Source organism: Urocitellus parryii, chromosome 15 (genome assembly GCF_045843805.1).
Source record: "Urocitellus parryii isolate mUroPar1 chromosome 15, mUroPar1.hap1, whole genome shotgun sequence".
In the NCBI taxonomy this organism is placed as follows: domain Eukaryota; kingdom Metazoa; phylum Chordata; class Mammalia; order Rodentia; family Sciuridae; genus Urocitellus; species Urocitellus parryii.
This window is the reverse complement of record NC_135545.1, coordinates 1,595,514-1,617,901: the sequence shown is the minus strand read 5'-3', so window position 1 is coordinate 1,617,901 and position 22,388 is coordinate 1,595,514. Positions and strand designations below refer to the sequence as shown.

At 49.2% G+C, this 22,388-nt stretch overlaps 1 pseudogene; it reads left to right on the top strand.

The window, feature by feature from the left end:
• The first annotated feature begins 11,120 nt into the window (after nt 1-11,120).
• On the top strand, nt 11,121-21,724 carry LOC144250440 (uncharacterized; annotated as a pseudogene).
• The last annotated feature ends 664 nt before the right edge of the window (nt 21,725-22,388 follow it).

Sequence of the window (22,388 nt, the reverse complement as noted above, 5' to 3'; positions counted from 1 at the left end):
CTTGATCTCACTGGGTGAGGCTGTTTCCTCCTAAAGCTACAGGAGTGTGATGGTGGAGAATTATAGGGACCTGGAGTCACGGGGTGAGGCTGTCCCCTCCCACAGTTACAGGAGTGTGATGGTGGAGAGCTATCGGGACCTGGTGTACCTGGATGAGACTGTCCCCTTTCACAGCCACAGGAATGTGATGGTGGAGAACTGGCATCACTGGGTGAGGCTGTCCCCTCCCATAGATACAAGAGTGTGGTGCTGGAGAACTATAGGAACCTGGAGTCACTGGGTGAGGCTGTCCCCTCCTACAGCTTCAAAGTTTGATGCTGGAGAACCATAGGATCTGGTGTCACTGGGTGAGGCTGTCCCCTTCAACAGCTAAAGGTGTGTGATGGAGGAGAACTAGAGGAACCTGGAGTCACTGGGTGAGTCTGTCACCTCCCAAAGCTCCAGGAATGTGATGGTGGAGAACTAGAGAACCTGGAATAACTGGGTGAGGCTGCCTCCTTCCACAGCTACAGGAATGTGATGCTAGAGAACTACAGAATCTTGGTGTTACTTGGTGAGGTTGTCCCCACCCACAGCTAACAGAGTGTGAATGTGGAGAACTAAGGAACTTGGTGTCATTTGGTTAGGCTGTCTTTTCCCACATCTACAGGAGTGTGATGATGGAGGACTATAGGAATCTGGTGTCACTGGGTGAGTCTGTATCCTCCCTCAGCTACAGGCATGTGATGGTGAGAACTATAGGAACATGATGTCACTGGGTGAGGCTGTCCTCTCCACATCTACAGGAGTGTGATGCTGTATGACTATAAGAATCTGGTGTCACTGGGGAGTCTGTCCCCTCCCAAAGCTAAAGGAGTGTGATGGTGGAGATCTACAAGAACCTGATGTCACTGGTTAAGGCTGTCCCCTCCCCCAGGTACAGTAATGTGATGCTGGACAACTATAGAAACCTGGTGTAATTGGGTGAGTCTATCTCCTCCCACAGCCACAGGAGTGTGATAGTGGAGGACTATAGGAACATGATGTCACTGGGTGAGGCTGTCCTTTCCCAGAGCAACAGGAGAGCAATGCTGAGAACTACAGGAACCTGGTGTCACTGGTTGAGGTTCTTTTATTCCACAACTACAGGAGTGTGATGCTGGAGAACTACAGGAACCTGCTGTCACTGGTTGAGGAGTATGATGGTAATGAACTATAGAACCTGGTGTCACTGGTGAGGCTATCCCCTCACACAGATACAAGAGTATGATACTGGAAAACCATGGAAACCTGGTATCCCTGGGTGTGGCTGACCCCATGCACAGCTAACAGAGTGTGATTGTGGAGAACTTCAGGAACATGGTGTCACTTGGTTAGGCTGTCCTTTCCCACAGCTACAAGAGTGTGATGCTGGAGAACTAGAGAAACCTGGTGTGTGATGGTGGAGAACTATAGTAACCTGATGTCACAGGGTGAGACTGTCCTTCCTACAGCTAGAGGAGTGTGATGATGAAGAACTACAGGAACCTGGAGTCATTGTGTGAGACTGTCCCTCTCACAGCTACAAGAGTGTGATGCTGGAGACCTAGAGAAACCTGGTGTCACTGTGTGAGGCTGTCCCCTTTCACAGGTACAGAAGTTTGATGGTGGAGTACTAAAAAAAAAAACTGGTGTCACTGAATGAGGCTTACCTCTCCCACAGATACACGAGTGTTATGTTAGTGAACTATAAAAACCTGGAGTCCCTGGGTCAGGATCTCCCCTTCCACAGCTACAGGAGTGTGATGGTGGAGAACTACATGAAACTGGTGCCACTGGGTGAGGCTGTCTTCTCCCACAGCTACAGGAGTGTGATGCTGGAGAAGTATAGGAATGTGGTATCACTGGGTTAGGCTCTTTCTTCCCACAGGTACAGGAGTGTGATCTTGGAGAACTACAGGAACATTGTTTCACTGGGTGAGGCTGTTCCCTCCCACAGGTATGGGAGTGTGATGGGGGAGAACTACAGGAATGAGGAGTCACTGGGTAAATCTGTCTCCTCCCACAGCTACAGGAGTATGATGGGGAGAACTATAGGAACCTGGATTCATGGGGTGAGGTTGTCCCCTTCCACAGCTATAGAAGTTTTATAGTGGAAAACTAAGGGAACCTGGTATCACTGGGTGAGGCTGTTCCCTCCCACATCTTCAGGAGTGTGATGCTGGAGAACCATAGAAACCTGGTGTCACTGGGTGAGGCTATCCCCACCCACAGATAAAGGAGTGTGATGGTGGAGAACTAGAGGATCCTAGAGTCATTGGGAGAGGCTGTCCCCTCTCACAGCCACAGGAGTGTGATGCTGGAGAACTCCAGGAATCTGGTGTCACTGAGTGAGACTGTCTCCTCCACAGGTACAAAAGTATTGTGCTGGAGAACTATAGGAACCTGGTGGACTTGAGTGAGGCTCTTTCCTCACATAGCTACAGGAGTGTGATGCTGGAGAACTACAGGAACCTGGTGTCACTGGGTGATGTTGTCTCCACCCACAGCTTACAGAGTTTGAATGTGGAGAACTAAGCAGCCTGGTGTCACTTGGTGAGGCTGTCTTTTCCCACAGTTATAGGAGTGTGATGATGGAGAACTATAGGAACCTGGTGTCACTGGGTGAGTCTATATCATCCCACAGCTACAGGAGTGCGATGCTGGAGTACTAAAGGGACCTGTTGTCACTGGGTGAGGCTGTCCCTTTTATCGCTACAAAAGTGTGATCCTAGAGAACTATAGTAACTTGATGTCACTGGTTGAGGCTGTTCCTTCCCACAGCTACAGGAGTGTGATGCTGGAGAACTATAGGAACCTGGAGTCACTAGGTGAGGCTCCTCCTCCCACAGCTACAGGAGTGTGATGCTGGAGAACTATAGAAATCTGGTGTCATTGGGTGAGCCTGTCCCCTTCCACAGCCACAGGAGTGTGACGGTGGAGAACTACTGGATCCTCTTGTCACTGGGTGAGGCTCTCCCTTCCCACAGCTTCAGGAGTGTGATGCTGGAGAACTACAGACACCTGGTGTCACTGGTTGAGGCTGTCCCCTCCCACATGTACAGGAGAGTGATATGGAGAACTTCAGGAATCTGGTGTCACTGGGTGAGGTTGACATCTCTACAGCTACATGCATGTGATGATGGAGAACTATAGGAACCTGGAGTTACTGGGTGAGGCTGTCCCCTCCCACAGCTACAGGAGTATGATTATGGAGAACAATAGGAACCTGGTGTCACTGGGTGAAGGTGTCCCCTCCCACAGCCAAAGAAGTGTGATGGTGAAGAACTACAGAAACCTGGTGTCACTGGGTGAGGCTGTTTTTCCCACAGCTACAGGAGTGTGATGGTGGAGAAATATAAGAACCTGGAGTCACTGGGTGAGGTGTCCCTTCCAAAGCCACAGGAGTGTGATGGTAGAAAACTACAGGAACCTGGTTTTAGTGGGTGCGGCTGTCTTCTCCCACAGCTACAGGAGTGTGATGCTGGAAAAGTACAAGAAGCTGGTGTCAGTGAGTGTGTCTAACTCCTCCCACATCCACAGGAGTGTGATGGTGAAGAACTAGAGGAACTAGATATCAGTGGGTGAGGCTGTCCCCTCCCACATGTTCAAGAGTGTGATGGTGGAGAACTATAGGAACCTGGAGTCACTCGTTGAGGCTGTTTCCTTCCACAGCTACATGAATGTCATACTGGAGAACTACAGAAACCCGGCGTCACTGGGTGAGGGTGTCCCCTTTCCCAACTAGAAGTGTGTGATGGTGGAGAACTACAGGAACCTAGTGTAACTGGGTGTGGCTCTTTTCTACCAGAAATACAGGAGTGTGATTGTGGAGAACTATAGGAACCTCATGTCAGTGGGTGAAGCTTCCCCCCCCCAGGCACAGAGTGTGATGTTGGATAACTAGAGTAACATGGTGTCACTGGATGAGGCTGTTTCCTCCCACAGCTACAGGAGTGTAATGTGGATATTTATAGGAACCTGGTGTCAGTGGGTGATGCTGTCCCCTTCAACAGCCACAGTAGGGTGATGGTGGGAAACTACAGGAATCTGGTGTCACTGGGTGAGGTTGTCCCCTTCCACAGCCACAGGAGTGTGATGCTGAACTACAGGAACCTGGTCTCACTGGGTAAGGCTGTCCCCTCCAACAGCCACAGAGTGTGATGGTGGAGAACTATAAGAACCTGGAGTAACTGGATGAGGCTGTCTACTCACACAGCTATAGAGTGTGATGCTGGAGAACAACAGGAACCTCATATCACTTGGTGAGGCTTTTTCCTCCCACACCTACAGGAGTGTGATGCTGAACAAATAGAGAAACCTGGTGTCAGTGGTCTAGGGTGTCCCCTTTCTCAGCTACAGGAGTGTGATGGTGGAAAACTATAGTGTCTTAGTGTACCTGGGTGAAGCTGTTTCCTCCCATAGCCAAAGAAGTCCACTCCCACAGCTACAGGAGTGTGATGGTGGAGAATTACAGAAACCTGGTGTCACTGTTTGAGGCTCTTTTCTCCCACAGATACAGGAATGTGATGCTGGAGAACTATAGGAACCCAGAGTCCCTGGGTCAGGATCTCCCCTTCCACAGCTACAGAAGTGTGATGGTGGAGAATTACATGAATCTAGTGTCACTAGGTTAGGTTCTTTCCTCCAACAGCCACAGGAGTATGTTTCTGGAGAACTACAGGAACCTGGAGTCACTGGGTAAGGCTGTCCCCTCCCACAGCTACAGAAGTTTTATGGTGGAGAACTACAGAAACCCTGTGTCACTGGGTGAGGCTGTCAACTCCCACAGCTACAGGTGTGTGATGCTGGAGAACCATCGGAACCTGGTGTCACTGGGTGAGGCTATCCTCTCCCACAGCCACAGGAGTGTGATGCTGGAGAACGACAGGAACCTGGTTTCACTGGGAGAGGCTGTCCCCTTTCTCAGCTACAGGAGTGTGATGGTGAAGAACTATAGTGTCCTGGTAAACCAGAGTGAGGCTGTTTCCTCCCATAGCTAAAGGAATGTGATGCTGGAGAACTACAGGATCTTGATGTCAATGGATGAGGCCGTCCCCTCCTACAGGTATGGGAGTGTGATGGTTAAGAACCACAGAAACCTGGAGTCATTGGGTAAGTCTATCCCCTCCCACAGCTACAGGAGTACAATGGTGGAGAACAATAGAAACCTGAAATCACTGGGTGAGGCTTTCCCCTCCCACGGCTACAAAAATATGATAGTTGAGAAGTATAGAAACCTGGTGTACCTGAGTGAGGCTGTCCCCTCCAACAGCCACAGGAGTATAATGCTGGAGAACCATAGGAACCTGGAGTCACTGGGTGAGGCTGTCCTTCCACATCAACAGGAGTGTGATGCTGAGAACTACAAGAACCTGGTGTCACTGAGTAAAACTTTTTCCTTCCAAAGCGATATGAGTGTGATGCTTGAGAACTAGATGAACCTGGTGTCACTGGGTGAGGCTGTCCCCACCCACAGTTAATAGAATGTGATTATGGAGAAACACAAGAACCTGGTGTCACTTGGTTAGGCTGTCCCTTCCCATAGCTACAGGAGTGTGATGCTGCAGCACTATAACAACCTGGTGTCACTGGGTGACGCTGTCCCCTCCCACAGATACAGGAGTGTAATGGTGAAGAACTATAGTAACCTGATGTCACTGGGTGAGGCTGTCCTGTCCTACATCTAGAGGAGTGTGATGATGGAGCACTACAGGAACTTGTTGTCACTGGGTGAGGCTCTTCATTCCCAGAGCTATCAGAGTGTGATTCTGGAGAACTACAGGAACATGATGTCACTGGGTGAGACTGTCTCCTCTCACAGCTACAGGAGTGTGATGCTGGAGAACTAGAGAAACCTGGTTTCACTGCATGAGACTGTCCACTTACACAGGTACAGGAGTTTGATAATGGAGAACTACAGGAACCTGGTATAACCTAGTGAGGCTCTTTCCTCTCACATATACAAGGGTGCGATGCTGGAGAACTATAGGAACCTGGTGTCACTGGGTGAGGCTTTTTTTTTCAGAGCTACAGGAGTGCGATATTGGAGAATTATATTAACCTGTTGTCATGGGTGAGGCTGTCCCCTCCCACAGCTATAGGAGTGAGATGCTGGAGAACTACAGGAACCTGGAGTCACTGGCTGAGGCTGTGCTTTTCCACAGCTACAGGAGTGTGATGCTAAAGAACTACAGGATTATGGTGTCACTGGGTGAGACTGTCCCCACACACAGGTACAAGAGTGTGATGCTGGTGAAATATAGGAACTGGGTATCACTGGGTGAGCCTGCCCCCTCCCACAGCTACAGGAGCGTGATGGTGGAGACCTATAGGGACTTAGTGTCACTGGGCGAGGCTGTTTCCTTTCACAACTACAACAGTGTGATGCTAAAGAACTGGAGGAACTTTGTGGCACTTAGATGAGACTATCCCCTCTCAGGAGTGTGATACTGGAGAACTACGGGAACCTGGTGTCACTAGGTGAAGCTATACCCTCCCACAGCAACAGGAGTGTGATAATGAAGAAGTACAGGAACCTGGTTTCACTGGGTGAGATTGTCCCCTCTCACATCTATAGGAGTGTGATGGTGGAAATCAATAGGAACCTGGTGTCACTGGTTAGGTTGTCCCCTGCCACAGCTACGGGAGTGTGATGCTGGAGTACTAAGAAACTTGGTGTTACTGGGTGAGGCTGCCTTCTCCCACAGCTACAAGAGTGTGATGGTGGAGAACTAGAGTAACCTGATATGACAGGTTGAAACTGTCCCCTCCCACAGCCACAGTAGTGTGAAGCTGGAGAACTACAGGAACCTGGGGTCAATAGGTGAGGCTGTCCATTCTCACAGCTACAGGAGCATGAAGATTGAGAACTCTAGAAACCTGGTGGCAATAGGTGAGGCTGTCTCCTCCAACAGCTGCAGGAGTGTAATGCTAGAGAACTATAGGAACCTGGTGTCACTGGGTGAAGCTATCCCCTCCCACAGCTACAGGAGTGTGATAGTGAAGAACTATAGGAACCAGGTGTCACTGGGTGAGGCTTTCCACTTCCACAGCTACAGGACTGTTGTGCTAAAGAACTACAGGAACCTGGGGTCACTGGGTGAGAGTGTCCCTGCATACAAGTACAGAAGTGTGATCCTGGAGAACTATAGGAACCTGGTGTCACTGGATAAGGTTGTCCTCTCCCACAGCTATAGGATTGTTATCAGGGAGAACCATATGAACCTTGTGTCACTGTGTAAGGGTGTCCCGTGTCACTGTGTGAGGGTGTCCCCTCTCACAGCTACAGGATTGTGATGCTGGAGAACCATAGGAACCTTGTGTCTCTGGGTGAGTCTGTTCCCTAAAAATCTACAGGAATGTGATGCTAAAGAACTAAAGCAACCTGGGTCACTGGGTAAGGCTGACCCCTCCCATAGCCTAAAGAATGTGATGCTGGAGATCTAGAGGAACCTGATCTCACTGGGTGGGGCTGTCCCCTCTCACAGCTATAGGATTGTGATGTTGGAGAACTACAGGAACCTGATGTCACTGGGTGAGGCTCTCCTCTCCCACAGCTACAGAACTGTGATGCTGGAGAACTACAAGGATTTGGTGTCACTGGGAGAGAATGTTCCCTCTCATAGCTACAAAAGTGTGATGGTGAAAAATAAGAAGAAACTGGTGTCACAGGGTGAGGCTTTTTACTCCCACAGCTACTGGAGTGTGATGCTGGAGAACTAGAGGAACCTGGAGTTACTGGGTGAGGCTGTCCCCTCCCATAGCTGCAGGAGTGTGATGCTGGAGATCTACAGGAACGTAATGTCACTGGGTGAGGCTTTCCCCTACCACAGGTACAAAAGTGTGATGCTGGAGAACTATAGGAGCCTGATGTCACTGAGTGAGGCTGTCCCCTCCCTCAGCTATAGGAGTATGATGCTAAAGAACTAGAAGAAACTGATGTCACTGAGTGAGGTTGTCCTCTTCCACAGGTAAGGAGGTGTAATGGTGAACAACTATATAAACCTGGTGTCAGTGGGCGGTGCTGTTTTCTCCCACAGCTACAGGAGTGTGATGGTGGAAAACCATAGTAACCTGGTGTCTCTGGGTGAGGCTGTCTGCTCTCACAGCTATAGGAGTGTAATAGTGGAAAACCATAGGAACCTGGTGTCACTTGGTGTGCTTTCCTCTCTGACAGCTACAGGGGTGTGATGCTGGAGAACTAGAGGAACCTGGTGTCATTGGTTGAGGCTGTCCCCCCTCACAGGTACAGAAGAGTGATGGTCGAGGATCATAGGAACCTGGTATCACTGGGTGAGGCTCTCCCCTTCCACAGATATAGGAGTGTGATTCTGAGGAACTACAGGAACCTGATGTCACTGGGTAAGGCTGTCCTGTCCCACAGGAACAAAAATGTGATGCTGAAGAACTATAGGAACCTGAAGTCATGTTGTGAGGCTGTACCCTCCATCAACTACAGGAGTGTGATGCTAAAGAACTACAGAAACCTGGTGTCACTAGGTGAGGTTGTCCCCTCTCACAGGTACAGGAGCATAACACTGGAGAACTTTAGAAACCTGGTGTCACTGGGTGAGGCTTTCCCCTCCCACAGCTACAGGAGTGTGATGGTGGAGAACTACAGGATTCTGGTGTCACTTGGTGAGGCTCTTTCCTCCCAAAACTACAGAAGTCTGATGCTGGACAACTACAGGAAACTGGTGACATTGGGAGAGGCTCTTTTCTCCCACAGCTACAGGAGTGTGATACAGAGAACTTTAGAAACCTGGAGACACTGGGTGAGGTAGACCCTCCCTCAGTTACAGGAGTGTGATGGAGAACTACACGAATGTGGTGTCACTGGGTGAGTCTGTTTTGTCCCACAGCTACAGGAGTGTGATGGCGGAGAACTAGAGGAACCTGATGTCATTGGGTGAGGCTGTTCACTCCCACAGCTACCAGAGTGTAATGGTGAAGGACTATAGGAACCTGGTGCCAATGGGTGAGGCTTTCCCCTCCCAGAGCTACTGGAGTATGATGGTGGAGACCATAGGAACCTGGTCTCACTTGGTGAGGCTGTTCGCTCCCAAGGGCACAGGAGTATGATGCTGGAGAACTATAGGAACCTGGTGTCAATAAATGAGGCTGTCCCCTCCCACATTACAAAAGCATGATGCTGGAAAACTATAGGAATCTGATGTCACTGGGTGAGGCTGTTTCTTTTCAGAGCTACAGGAGTGTGATGTTGGAAAACTATATTAACCTGGTTTCATTGGTGAGACTGCCCCCTCCCACAGCTACAGGAGTTTTATAGTTGAAACTATAGGAACATGGTGTCATTGGGTGAGGCTGTCAACTCCCACATCTACAGGAGTGTGATGCTGGAGAACTACAGAAACCTGGTGTTACTGGGTGAGGCTGTCCCCTTTCACAGCTACATGGGTGTGATGCTGGAGAACTATAGGAACCTGATGTCACAGGGTGAGGCTGTTTCTTTTCAGAGCTACAGGAGTGTGATGTTGGAAAACTATATTAACCTGGTGTCATTGGTGAGACTATCCCCTTCCGCAGCTACAGGAGTTGTATAGTTGAAACTATAGGAACATGGTGTCAGTGGGTGAGGCTGTGAACTCCCACAGCTACCGGAGTGTGATGCTGGAGAACTACAGGAACCTGGTGTTACTGGGTGAGGCTGTCCCCTTTCACAGCTACATGGGTGTGATGCTGGAGATCTAGAGAAACCTGGTGTCACTGGGTGAGGCTGTCCACTCCCACAGCTACAGGAGTGTGATGCTAGAGAACTACAGGAACCTGGTGTCATGGGTGAGGCTGTCTACTTCCAGAGCTACAGGATTTTGATTGTGGAGAACTATATGAACCTGGTGTCACTGGATGAGGCTGTCCCCTCCACAGCTACAGGTGTGTGATGCTGGAGAACTACAGGAACCTGGTGTCATGGGTGAGGTTGTTCACTCCCAGAGCTAAGGAGTTTGATGGTGGACAACTATATGAACCTGGTGTCACTGGATGAGGCTGTCCCCTCCACAGCTACAGGTGTGTGATGCTGGAGAACTACAGGAATCTGTGTCACTGGGTGAGGCTCTTTTTTGCAGAGCTACAGGAGTATGATGCTGGGGAACTACAGGACCTGATGTCACTGGGTGAGGCTGTACTCTCCCACAATAACAGGAGTGTGATGCTGTAGAACTATAGGAACCTGGTGTCACTAGGTGAGGCTGTCACCTTTCACAGCTAGAATAGTGTGATGCTGGAAAACTAGAGAAACCTGGTGTCACTGGTTGAGTCTGTCCACCCCCACAGCTACAGTAGTATGATGCTGGGGAACCACAGAAACCTGGTGTTACTGGGTGAGGCTGTCACCTTTCACGGATACACAGGTGTGATGCTGGAGATCTAGAGAAACCTGGTGTCACTGGGTGAGGCTGTCCACTCCCACAGCTATGGGAGTGTGATGCTAGAGAACTACAGGAACCTGGTGTCATGGGTGAGGCTGTCCACTCCCAGAGCTATAGGGGTTTGGTGGTGGAAAACTATATGAACCTGGTGTCACTGGATGAGGCTGTCCCCTCCACAGCTACAGGTGTGTGATGCTGGAGAACTACAGGAATATGGTGTCACTGGGTGAGGCTCTTTCCTTCCAGAGCTACAGGAGTATGATGCTGAAGAACTACAGGACCTGATGTCACTAGGTGAGGCTATGCCCTCGCACACCTAACAGAAATGTGATTGTGAAGAACTAGGAACTTCGTGTCACTGGGTGAGGCTGTACCCTCCCACAGCTACAGGAGTGTGATGCTGTAGAACTATAGGAACCTGGTGTCACTGGGTGAGGCTGTTCCCTCCCACAGCTATAGTAGTATGATGCTGAGAACTACAGGAACCTGGTGTCACTGGGTGAGTCTGTCTCCTCCCACAGGTACAGGAATTGATGCACGAGAACTATAGAAGCCTGGTGTCACTGTGTGAGGCTTTCTTCTCCCACAGCTACAAGAGTATGATGGTGGAGAACTAGAGGAACCTGGTGTCACTCTGTGAGGCTGTTTCCTCTCACAGCTACAGGGGTGGGATTCTAGAGAACTAGAGGAACTTGGTATCACTGGGTGAGGCTGACCCCTCCCACAGCTATGGAGTGTGATGGTGGAGAACTACAGGAATCTGGTGTCAATGGGTGAGGCTGTCCTCTCCCACAGGTACCAGAGTGTGATGGTATAGAACTACAGGAACCTGGTGTCGCTGGGTGAGGCTTTTTTCTCCCACAACTACAGGAGTGTAATTCTGGAGAACTAGAGGATCCTGGCTTCTCTGAGTCAGGCTGTCCTCTCCCACCATTATGGGAGTGAGAGGGTGGAGAACCATAGGGACCTGGTGTCAGTCAATGAGGCTGTCCCCTCTTACAGCTACAGGGGTGTGATGGTGGAAAACTACAGGAACCTGGTGTCACATGGTGAGTATGTCCCACCGCAGCTACAGGTGTGTGATGCTGGAGAACTACAGAAACCTGGTATCAGTGGGTGAGGTTGTCCCCACCTACAGCTAACAGAGTGTAATTGTGGAGAACTACAGGAACCTGGTATCACTTGGTTAGGCTGTCCTTTTCCACATCTACAGGTAAGTTATGCTGGAGAACCATAAGAACCTGGTGTCACTTGTTGAGGGTGTCCCCTCTGGTAGCTACATGAGTGTGATGCTGGAGAACTATAGAAGCCTGGTTTCACTGGGTGAGTCTGTCTCCTCCCACAACTACAGGAGTGTGATGGTGGTGAACTGTAGGAACCTGATGTCACTGGGTGAGGCTGTCCCCTCTCAGAGAAACAAGAGTGTGATGCTGATAACTATAGGAACTTGGTGTCACTGGGTGAGGCTCTTTACTTCCACAGCAACAGGAGTGTGATGCTGGAGAACTAGAGGAACCTGGTGTCACTGGGTGAGGCTGTCTCTTCCCATACTGAAGGAGCCTGATGCTGGAGAACTATAGGGACCTGGTGTCACTGGGTGAGGCTAATCCCTCCCACAGATACAGGAGTGTGATGGTGAAGAACTATAGTAACCTGATATCACTGGGTGGGGCTGTTCTGTTCTACAGCTAGAGGAGTGTGATGATGGAGAACTACAGGAACCTGTTGTCACTGGGTGAAGCTCTTCCCTTCCAGAGCTACTGGATTGTGATTCTGGAGAACTACAGGAACCTAATGTCACTGGGTGAGACTGTCCCCACTCATAGCTATGGGAGTGTGATTCTGGAGAACTAGAGAAACCTGGTCTCACTGTGTGAGGCTGTCCACCTTCACAGGTGTAGGAGTTTGATGGTGGAGAATAATAGGAACCTGGTATCATTGGGGAAGCTGTCCCCTCCAAGTGCTACAGGAGTGTGATTGTGGAGAACTACAAGAAGCTGGTGTCCCTTGGTGAGGCTGTCCCCTCTCACAGGTACAGGAGTGTAATCCTGGAAAATTAGAGATACCTGAAATCACTGGGGGAGTCTTTCTTCTCCCCCAGCTACAGGAGTGTCATTCTGGAGAACTACAGGAACCAGATGTCACTGGGTAAGACTGTCCCCTCCCACAGCAACAGGAGTGTGATGCTGGAAAACTACAGGAACCTGGTGGTATTGGGTGAGGCTATACCCTCCCACAGCTAACAGGACTGTGATGGTGTAGAAGTACAGGAACCTGGTGGCACTGGGTGAGACTGTCTTCTCCAACAGCTACAGGAGTGTGATGATGAATAAGTACAGAAACCTGGTGTCACTGGGTGAGGCTGTCCACTCCCACAGCTACAGGAGTGTGATGCTAAGGAACTACAGGAACCAGGTGTCACTGGGTGATACTGTCACCTCACACAGTACAGGAGTGTGATTCTGGAGAACTATAGGAACATGGTATCACTTGGTTAGGCTGTCCCCTCCCACAGTTATAGGAGTGTAATGGTGGAGAATCACAGAAACCTCGTGTTATTGGGTGAGGCTGTTCCCTCCCACAGGTAAAGGAATGTGATGCTGAAGAACTAGAAGAACATGATGTCACTGGGTGAGGCTGTCCCATCCCAGAGCTACAAGAGTGTGATTCTGGAGAACTACAAGAACTTGATATCACTGAGAGAGGCTGTTGCCTTTCACAGCTACAGAAGTTGATGCTGGAGAACTATAGGAAACTAATGTCACTAGGTGAGGATGTCCCCTTTCACAGCTACAGGGTGTGAAGGTGTAGAACTATAGGAACCTGGTGTCAGTTTGTGAGGCTCTTCACTCCCACAGCTAAAGGAGTTTGATGGTGGAGACTATAGCAAACTGGTGTCAGTGGTTGAGGTTTTCTTATCTCACAGCTACAGAAGTTTGATGCTAGAGTGCTTAGGAACCTCTTGACACTGGGTGAGGCTGTCCCTTTTCACAACTACAGGTGTGTGATGGTGGAGAACTATAAAAACCTGGTGTCACTGGGTGAGACTGTCCCCTCCCACCAGTACAGGAGTGTGATGGTGGAGAACTACAGTAATCTTGTGTCACTTGGTGAGGCTGTCCCATCCCACAGGTAGGAGTGTGATGGTGGAGAATTATAGTAACCTGTATCACTGTGTGAGGCTGTCCCCACCCATATATACAGCTGTGTGATAGTGGAGAACTACAGGAACCTGGTGTCAGTGGGTGAGGCTGTCCTCTCCCAAGCTACAGGAGTGTGATGCTGGAGAACTATAGGAACCTGGTGTCACCGTGTGAGCCTGTCCCCTTCACAGCTACTGGAGTGTATTGCAGAGATCTACAGGAACTCGGTGTCACTAAGTGAGGGTCTTTTCTCTCATAGCTACAGGAGTATGATGCTGGAGAACTACAGGAACCTTGTGTACTGGGTTAGGCTGTCTCTTCCAGTTAACAGGAGTATGATTGTGGAGAACTATAGGATCCTGGTGTCACAGGGTGAAGCTGTTCCCTACTGCAGCTACAGGAGTGTGAAGCTGGAGAAGTATAGGAACCTGGTGTTAGTTGGTGAAGCTGTCTCTTCTTCCAGCTGCAGGAGTGTGATGCTGGAAAACCATAGGAACCTGGTGTCACTGGGTGAGGCTCTCCCTTCCCACAGCTACAGGTGTGTGATACTTGAGAACTATACAAACCAGGTATCACTGGTTGAGGCTGTCCCCTTTAACAGCTACTGCAGTGTGATAGTGGAGAACTACATGAACCGGGTGTCACTGGCTGAAGCTGTTTCCTATCACAGTTTCAGGAGTGTGAGAATGAAGAATTACACAAACCTGGTGTCACTGGGTGAGGCTGTCCCCTCCCACAGCTACAGGAGTTGTGATAATGGAGAACCATAGGAACCTGGTTTGAGTGGGTGAGGCTGTCCCCTCCCAAAGCTACAGGAGATGGATGTTGGAGACTATTGAAACCTGGTTTGAGTGAGTGAGGCTCTCCCCTCCTACAGCTACAGGAGTGTGATGGTGGAGAACTATAGGAACCTGGTGTCACTGAGTGAGGCTCTCCCCTCCCACAGGTACCGGAGTGTGATGGTGGAGAATTCCAGGATCCTGCTGTCACTGGGTGAGGCTGTCCCCTCCAACACATACAGCAGTATGATGCTGGAGAACTATATGAACCGGGTGTCACTGGGTGAGTCTGTACACACCCACACCTAACAGGAGTGTGATTGTGGAGAACTACAGGATCCTAGTGTCACTGATGAGGCTTTCCCCTCCCACAGCTACAGGAGTGTGATGGTGGAGAACTATAGGAACCTGGTGTCACTGAGTAAGGCTCTCCCCTCCCACAGGTACTGGAGTGTGATGGTGGAGAATTCCAGGATCCTGCTGTCACTGGGTGAGGCTGTCCCCTCCCAGCATTACAGAAGTGTGATGATGGAGAACTACAGGAATCTGGTGTCACTGGATGGGGCTGTTCCCTCCCACAGCTCCAGGAGTGTGATGGTGGAGATGTATAGGAACCAAATGTCACTGTTTGGGCTGTCCCCTCCTACAGCTACAGGAGTGTGATGCTACAGAATGATAGGAACCTGGTGTCACTTGGTGAGGCTGTTCACTTTCACAGCTACTGGAGTGTGATGCTGGAGTACTAGAGTAATGTGGTGTTACTGCATGAGGCTATGTCTTCCCACAGCTACAGGAGTCTAATGCTGGAGATCTATAGGACCCTGGTGTCACCTGATGAGGCTGTCTCCTCCCAAATCTACAGGTGTGTGATGGTGGAGAACTATATGAACCTGATGTCACTGGTGAGTCTGTTTCCTCCCAAATCTGCAGGTGTGTTATGCTGGAGAAAACAGGAACCTGAAGTTACTGGGTGAGGCTGTCCCCTTCCACAGCTACAGAAGTGTGCTGCTGGAGAACTAAATGAACCTAGTGTCCCTGGGTGAGGCTGTCCTCTCACACAGTACAGGACAGTGATGCTAAAGAACTAGAGGCACCTGGTGGTACTCGGTGAGACTGACCACTCCCATAGGTACAGGAGTTTGATGCTGAAGAACTACAGGACCCTGGTGTCACTTATTGAGGCTGTCCACTCCCATAGCTATAGCAGTTTGATGGTGGAGAACTACAGGAACCGGTGTCATGGGTGAAGCTGTCCCCTCTCACTTATACAAGAGTGTGATGCTGGAGAAGTGTATGAACCTGGTGTCACTGGGTGAGGCTGTCCTCTCCCACAGCTACAGGAGTTTGATGGTGGAGAACTACAGGAACTTGATATCAATGGGTGAGGCTGTCCCCTCCCACATTCACAGGAGTGTGATGCTGAAGAACTACAAGAACCTGGTGTCACTGGGTGCAGCTATCTCTTCCCAAAGCTACAGGAGTGTGATGGTGCACAGTAACAGAAATGTGATGTCACTGAGTGAGGCTGTCCCCCACAACAGCTACAGGAGTGCGATTCTGGAGAACTAGAGAATCCTGGAGTCACTGGGTGAGGCTGTCCCCTCCCATAGCTACAAGAATATGATGCTGGAGAACTACAGGAACCTAGTGTCAGAGTGAGTCTGTCCACTTCTAGAGCTACAGGAGTGATGGTGGAGAACTACAGGAACCTGATGTCACTTAGTGAGGCTGTCCCCTCCCACCACTATATGAGTGTTATGTTGGAGAACTAGAGGAACCTGTGTCACTGGGTGAGGCTGCCCCTCCCACAGCTACAGGAGTGTGATGCTATAGAACTACAGGAACCTCGTGACATGGATGAGGCTGTCCATTCCCAGAGCTACAAGAGTGTGATGGTGGAGAGCTATTGGAACTTGGGGTCACTGGGTGAGGCTGTCCCCTCCCACAGGTACAGGAGGGTGATGTTGGAGAAGTACAGGAACCTGGTGTCACTGTGTGAGCCTGTTCACCCCCATAGGTACAGGAGTGTAATCCTGGAGTTTAGGAACCTGGTGTCACTGTGTGATGCTGTGCCCTCCACAGCTATTGGAGTGTCTTTCTGGAGATCTACAGGAACATTGTGTCACTGGGTGAGGGCCTTTTCTCTCACAGCTACAGGAGTATCATGCTGAAGAACTACAGGAACCTTGTGTCACTTGGTGAGGCTTACTCCTCCACAGTTAACAGGAGTGCTATTGTGGAGAATTACAGGATCCTGATGTCACAGGGTGAGGCTGTTCCCTACTGCAGCTACAGGAGTGTGATGCTGGAGAACCATAGGAACCTGGTGTCACTGGGTGAGGCTGTCTTCTCTTACAGCTGCAGAGGTGTGATGCTGGAGAACCATAGGAACCTGGTGTCACAAGGTGAGGCTGTCCCCTACCGCAGCTACAGGAGTGTGAGGCTGGAGAACTAGAGGAACTGGTGTCACTTGGTAAGTCAGTCCCCTCCCACAACTACAGGAGTGTGATACTGGAGAAATACAGGAACCTGGTGTCACTGTGTGAAGCTGTTTCCTCCCCTGGCAACAGGAGTGTGATGCTGGAGACGCATAGAATCCTGGTGTCACTGTGTGATGCTGTCCCCTCCCACAGCTAAAGGAGTGTGACGCTGGAGAACTAGAGGAACCTGGTGTCACTGGATGAGGCTCTCCACTCCCACAGGCACAGGATTGTGATGCTGGAGAACTATAGTAACCTGGTGTCAGTGGGTGAGCCTGTCCCATCCCACAGTCACAAGAGTGTGACGGTGGAGAAGTACAAGATTCTCATGTCACTGGGTGTGGCTCTTTCTTCCCACAGCTACAGGAGTGTGATGTTGGAGAAACAGAGGAAACTGGTATCAAGAGTGAAGCTGTCCCCTCCCACAGCTACAGATTATAATGGTGCAGAACTAGCATAACATGGTGTCACTCGGTGAGGCTGTTTCCATTTATAGCTACAGGAGTGTGATGTAGGAGAACTATATTAACCTGGTGTCACTGGTCGAGGTGTCCTCTCCCAAAGCTACAGGAGTGTGATGCTGGAGAACTACAGGACCCTGGTGTCTGTGGGTGAGGCTGATTCCTCCCACAGCTACGGGAGTGTGATGCTTAGAACTATAGGAACCTGGTGTCACTTGTTGAGGCTGTCCCCTCTTATAGCTACAGGGCTGTAATGGTGTAGAACTACAGGAACTAGGTGTCACTGGGTTAGGCTGTACTATCCCCCAGATACAGGAGTATGATGGTGGTGAACTACAGGAACCTGGTGTTTCTGGGTGAGGCTGTTCCTTCACAGCTTCAGAGTGTGATAGTGAAGAACTACAGGAACCTGGTGTCATGGGTGAGGCTGTCTATTTCTACAGATATAGGGGTGTGATGGTGGAGAACTACAGGTACCTGGTGTCACTTGGTGAGTCTGTCCATTCCTACAGGTACAGGAGTGTCTTGGTGGAGAACTACAGCAACCTGGTGTCCCTTGGTGAGGCTGTCCCCTCCCACAGATACAGGAGTGTGATGGAGAACTACAGCAACCTGGTGTCACTGGTGAGGCTGTTTCCTCCCATAGCTACAGGGGTGTGATGGTGGAAAACTACAGGTACCTGGTGTCACTGGGTGAGGCTGTCTCATACCACAGCTACAATGGTGTGATGCTGGAGAACTAGAGGAACCTGGACTCCCTATGTTGCTGAGGCTGGCCTCAAACTTTATCCTCCTGTCTCAGCCTCCTGAGTCTCTGGGATTATAGGCAGGTGCTGTGTCCAGCTCCCCAGCCCTTTAGATTTTTTTTTTTTGTTGTTGTTGTTGTTGTTTTTTTTGAGACAGAATTTTGCTGTTACTGAAAGTGGTCTCAAACTTGACATCCTCCTCCTGCCTCAGCCTGTGGGGAAATGGGGTTATAGGTGTGTATCACCATGCCTGGCCTCCATTTGTATTTTCAAATCTATAATTTCCATTTGGCTTTTTTAAAAATTTCTGTTCTCTGCTGAGATTTCCTGTTTGGCATTATCATTACATTACAGTCATGTTTTCCTTTACATTCCTTTTTTTTTTCCACATGGAAGGTTTCTTTTTTTAATCCTCTTGTGAAAACTTCATGTAAGTCACTGCAGATAAACTTATTGTAGAATCTTCACACCCTTTGCTCTCACCCAGCCTTCAGCTCACTTCCTTTACATTATTGAGCACACAGAGATGCAACAGCTCTTTTAAAATTCTGTCTACTTGTTGGCAATGTGGCTCGGTGGTGAAGCATTTGTCTAGCAGGTCCTGGGTTCTATCCCCAGCACTGCAAAAACAAAACTCTTTTTGGCTAAGTCCCACATCTGTGTTATTACAGGATTGATCTGCATTGATTACATTTTATTCTTTGTATAATTACCTTTTTCCTCTTTCCTTTGTTTAATAATTTGGGTTTATATTATAGACGCTATAAATAAAACATTGTAGAGAATGAATTCTGTTCTATTCTTCTGAAGGTTATTGATTGTTTTGTTAAACTAACTGGAGTTACACTCCAAATTCTGTCTCTAGGGATCCTTTATAAAAGCACAACATTTTCTAGTGTCTGATGGTCCATAGTGTCTGATGGTCCATAGTATCTGATGGTCCATAGTATCTGATGGTCCATAGGTTCTGGGCTAGATTTCTGCTCCCTAACCCCCAGAGTTTTATTTTTCTAAATCTACTGTTGGCAGTCCTATGGGACTGTTCCAATGTTACGTGGTCTATCTTGTGAATGTGCTTTGTCTCTGTATCTAGCCACTCCTGTGTTGTCATTGTATCAAAGTAAGGAACTGGATTATAGTTGTGGAATAACCCAGAACATGACCGATTTTCATGTCTTCCTGTGTATTCAGGACTTTGCATTTCTAAGCCATATGTAATTTCTGTATTGGAGCTAGGGAAACGGCCTTGGGAGGTGAAGAGCAAGATGATGGGAAGCCCCTTCCCAGGTGAGTGTGGGAGCACCAGGTAGGGAAATCCCTTCAGAAAGTGGCTCAGCCATCTGCAGAGGTGGGACCTCCTCACTGGGGCTTCTCAGAATTGCTTCTCACACCCCACATGTCTGGGGGAGAGGGAAGCCTGCTGCTGTCAGGTACCCCAACACAGCCGCTGGCACTTCATTTTCTTCTTATAACTCATTTTGCACAAAACAAAAACAATAAAACCTATTAAGAACTGGCCTGAGAAGTGGCACACCTAGGTTACTGAAGTAAGAAAACAACTGGAAAAATCCATGATCTGGTTAGGAGAAGATGGCCACAGGATCACCTCTACATCCCAGAGAAGGTCACAGAGCACCATGTGTGTGGTTGTGAGGGATCTCCACAGATTTTTTTTAAATGATGTTTTTAGTTGTTGATGGACCTTTATTTTGTTTGTTTATTTATATGTGGTGCTGAGAATCGAACCCAGTGCCTCACACATGCCAGGCAGGTGCTACCCTACCGAGCCCCAGCCCCAGCCCCTCTCTAGAGACTCTTGAGCAGCAGTAGTAATAAGACAATATTGGTATTTCAACAGAGAAACCTACTGCATATATGAAAATCAATTGCAAGTGGAAGAGAGCGAGCTTTCTGTAGTCCCCTGGGTCAACGTAGGCATAGAGTGTCATCAGGGCCACTGCAGACTCCTCCTCCAGGATTGCAGGTCTCAAGTCTTAGTCATTTTTTTCCGTATCCTTTTATTTACTCTTGTTCTCTGGAACCTCCTTGCATATTTTCCACTTGAGAGGCTGGTATTTAATAGATTTGGGGGCGGGGGTGTTCATGAAATAATTTTGAATTACCTTTCTCGCTGTGTTTCCGTTGCTAATAGCCCGTGATAAAGGACACCTTTGTTTTCCCCATCTTTCAGAGGTGGAATGTGAGACACAGTGACTGTCTCTGACACAGTCTTTGTGTGATGATGTGTTAGTGGAGATAACTTCACACTCTGCACTTTGAAAAGTGAAGACCTCGTTGAGAGGCAGAGTCAAGAGACATTTAGCAGGAAAGGATCAGCTCCTCATAAAGAAGCCCGCACTGCAGAACCAGGCTACAGATTCACCAGATCTGGGGATCGTGGCCACCTGCACAATGGAGAAGAAAGCATTTATAATCATAAGTCTGATACAGAAAGCTCCTCCAATCATTCCATGGTACGAAAACACAAGAATGCTCATGCAGGAAAGAAAATTTTTAAATGTAATCATGTGAGAAAACTTTCACCCATAGTTCATCTGTGACTGTTCGTCAGAGAATTCACACTGGTGGAAAACCCTGTGAGTGTGCAGAATGTGGAAAGGCCTTCAAGCAGAGTCCCCACCTTGCTCAGCATCACAGAACACACACCCAGGAGAAACTGTTTGAATGTAAGGAATGTAGGAAGGCCTTCAGCCAGAAAGCTCACCTTATTATACATCAAAGGATTCACACTGGAGAAAAACGTACAAGGCTAAGGAATGTAGGAAAGCCTCCAGGCAGCCGCCACACCTGGCTCAGCACCTGAGGATCCATACTGGAGAGAAGCTCTACGCATGTAAGGAATGTGGAAAAGCCTTCAGAGATAGCTCATCTTTTGCTCAACATCAGAGATGTCACACTGGCAAACAGCCCTACAACTGTATGGAGTGTGGGAAAACCTTCAGGTAGAGCATGTCCCTTACTCCACACTTTAGGCATTACCATACTGGAGAGAAGCCTTTTGATTGCATTGACTGTGGGAAAGCCTTCAGTGTTCACCTAGGACTTACTCTGCACAGGAGAATCCATACTGGAGAGAAACCCTACAAATGTAATGTGTGTGGGAAACCCTTTCGCAGTGGTTCATCACTGACTGTATATCAGAGAATTCACACAGGAGAGAAGCCTTATGCACGTGATGTTTGTGGGAAAGCCTTCAGCCATCGCATGTCACTCACTGGACATCAGAGAGTTCATTGTGGAGAGAAACCTCATGAATATAAGAAATGTGGGCTTGGGCTATAGCTTAAGTGGTAGAGCGCTTGCTTGGCATGCATGAGGCACTGTGTTCTATCCTCAGCACCACATTAAAAAAAATAAAGATATTGTGTCCACCTAAGACTAAAAAATAAATATTTTTTTAAAAAAAGAAATGTGGGAAAGCCTTTAGGCAGAGCATACATCTCTCTGTTCATTTGAGAATTCATGCTGGAGAAAAGCCCTATGAAGATCAGGAATGTGGCAAAGCCTCAGCTGCACTGCCCACCTGATCAGACATAAGGGGGTTCACACTGGAGAGAAGCCCTATAGATGTACTGATTGTGGAGAGGCCTTTGGTGATGGCCCAGCCCCTACCAAGCACCAGAGGTACACTGGCCTCACACCAGCCAAGGCCCTGTGTCTGTGTTCAATGTGGGAAGGCGTTCAGAACAAAGCCATCCGATGACCGTCACCAGATGTCATGTTGGAAAGAAACGTTGAAGGTGTGCCTGTGGCAAAGCCCTCAGCTGTTCTTCAGAGAATTCAGCCTGGAGGGAAAGCAGTGCAGGAAGCGAGGGCGCCTTCAGCCAGACTGGACACCTCCATCTGCGTGGAAGAACCCACCCTGGGGCACTGGTGAACCCAAGGAATGGGAGCCGTCTCCCACGGAGCGGTGCTGTGCTGTCCTCTGGGGCATTCGGCTCCTCCATGTTCCCCATGGCACCGAGGCCCGCAGACCCATCTGCTGAGCATCTGGGATCATCCACGTCTGGTTCCCATTGGCCTGGCCTAGGTGAAGTCCAGTGGTGTCGCCTGGACGGATCTGCAGCTGCTGTTGTCCCCTCGGGCCATTCTCCAGGCTGTAGGTAAATGTAAATGTCACCATGTTGCTCTCTTAAAACCCATTGCTGTGGCATTCTAAGTTGTGGCACATGAAGTGCTTGGCATCACGACTGGCTTTTAATTAGTATCTTTAAGATGGAGAACACCCTTCCCGTGATTAGGAGACGTATTTGTACACAGCACACGTGGAGGCCACAGCCCTGGGGTCACAGAACTTGAGGAGACAAGGACCTGAAAAGGCACCCCGTTTATGAAAGACCCCCGTTTCCCTGTGCAAGGAGAATCAC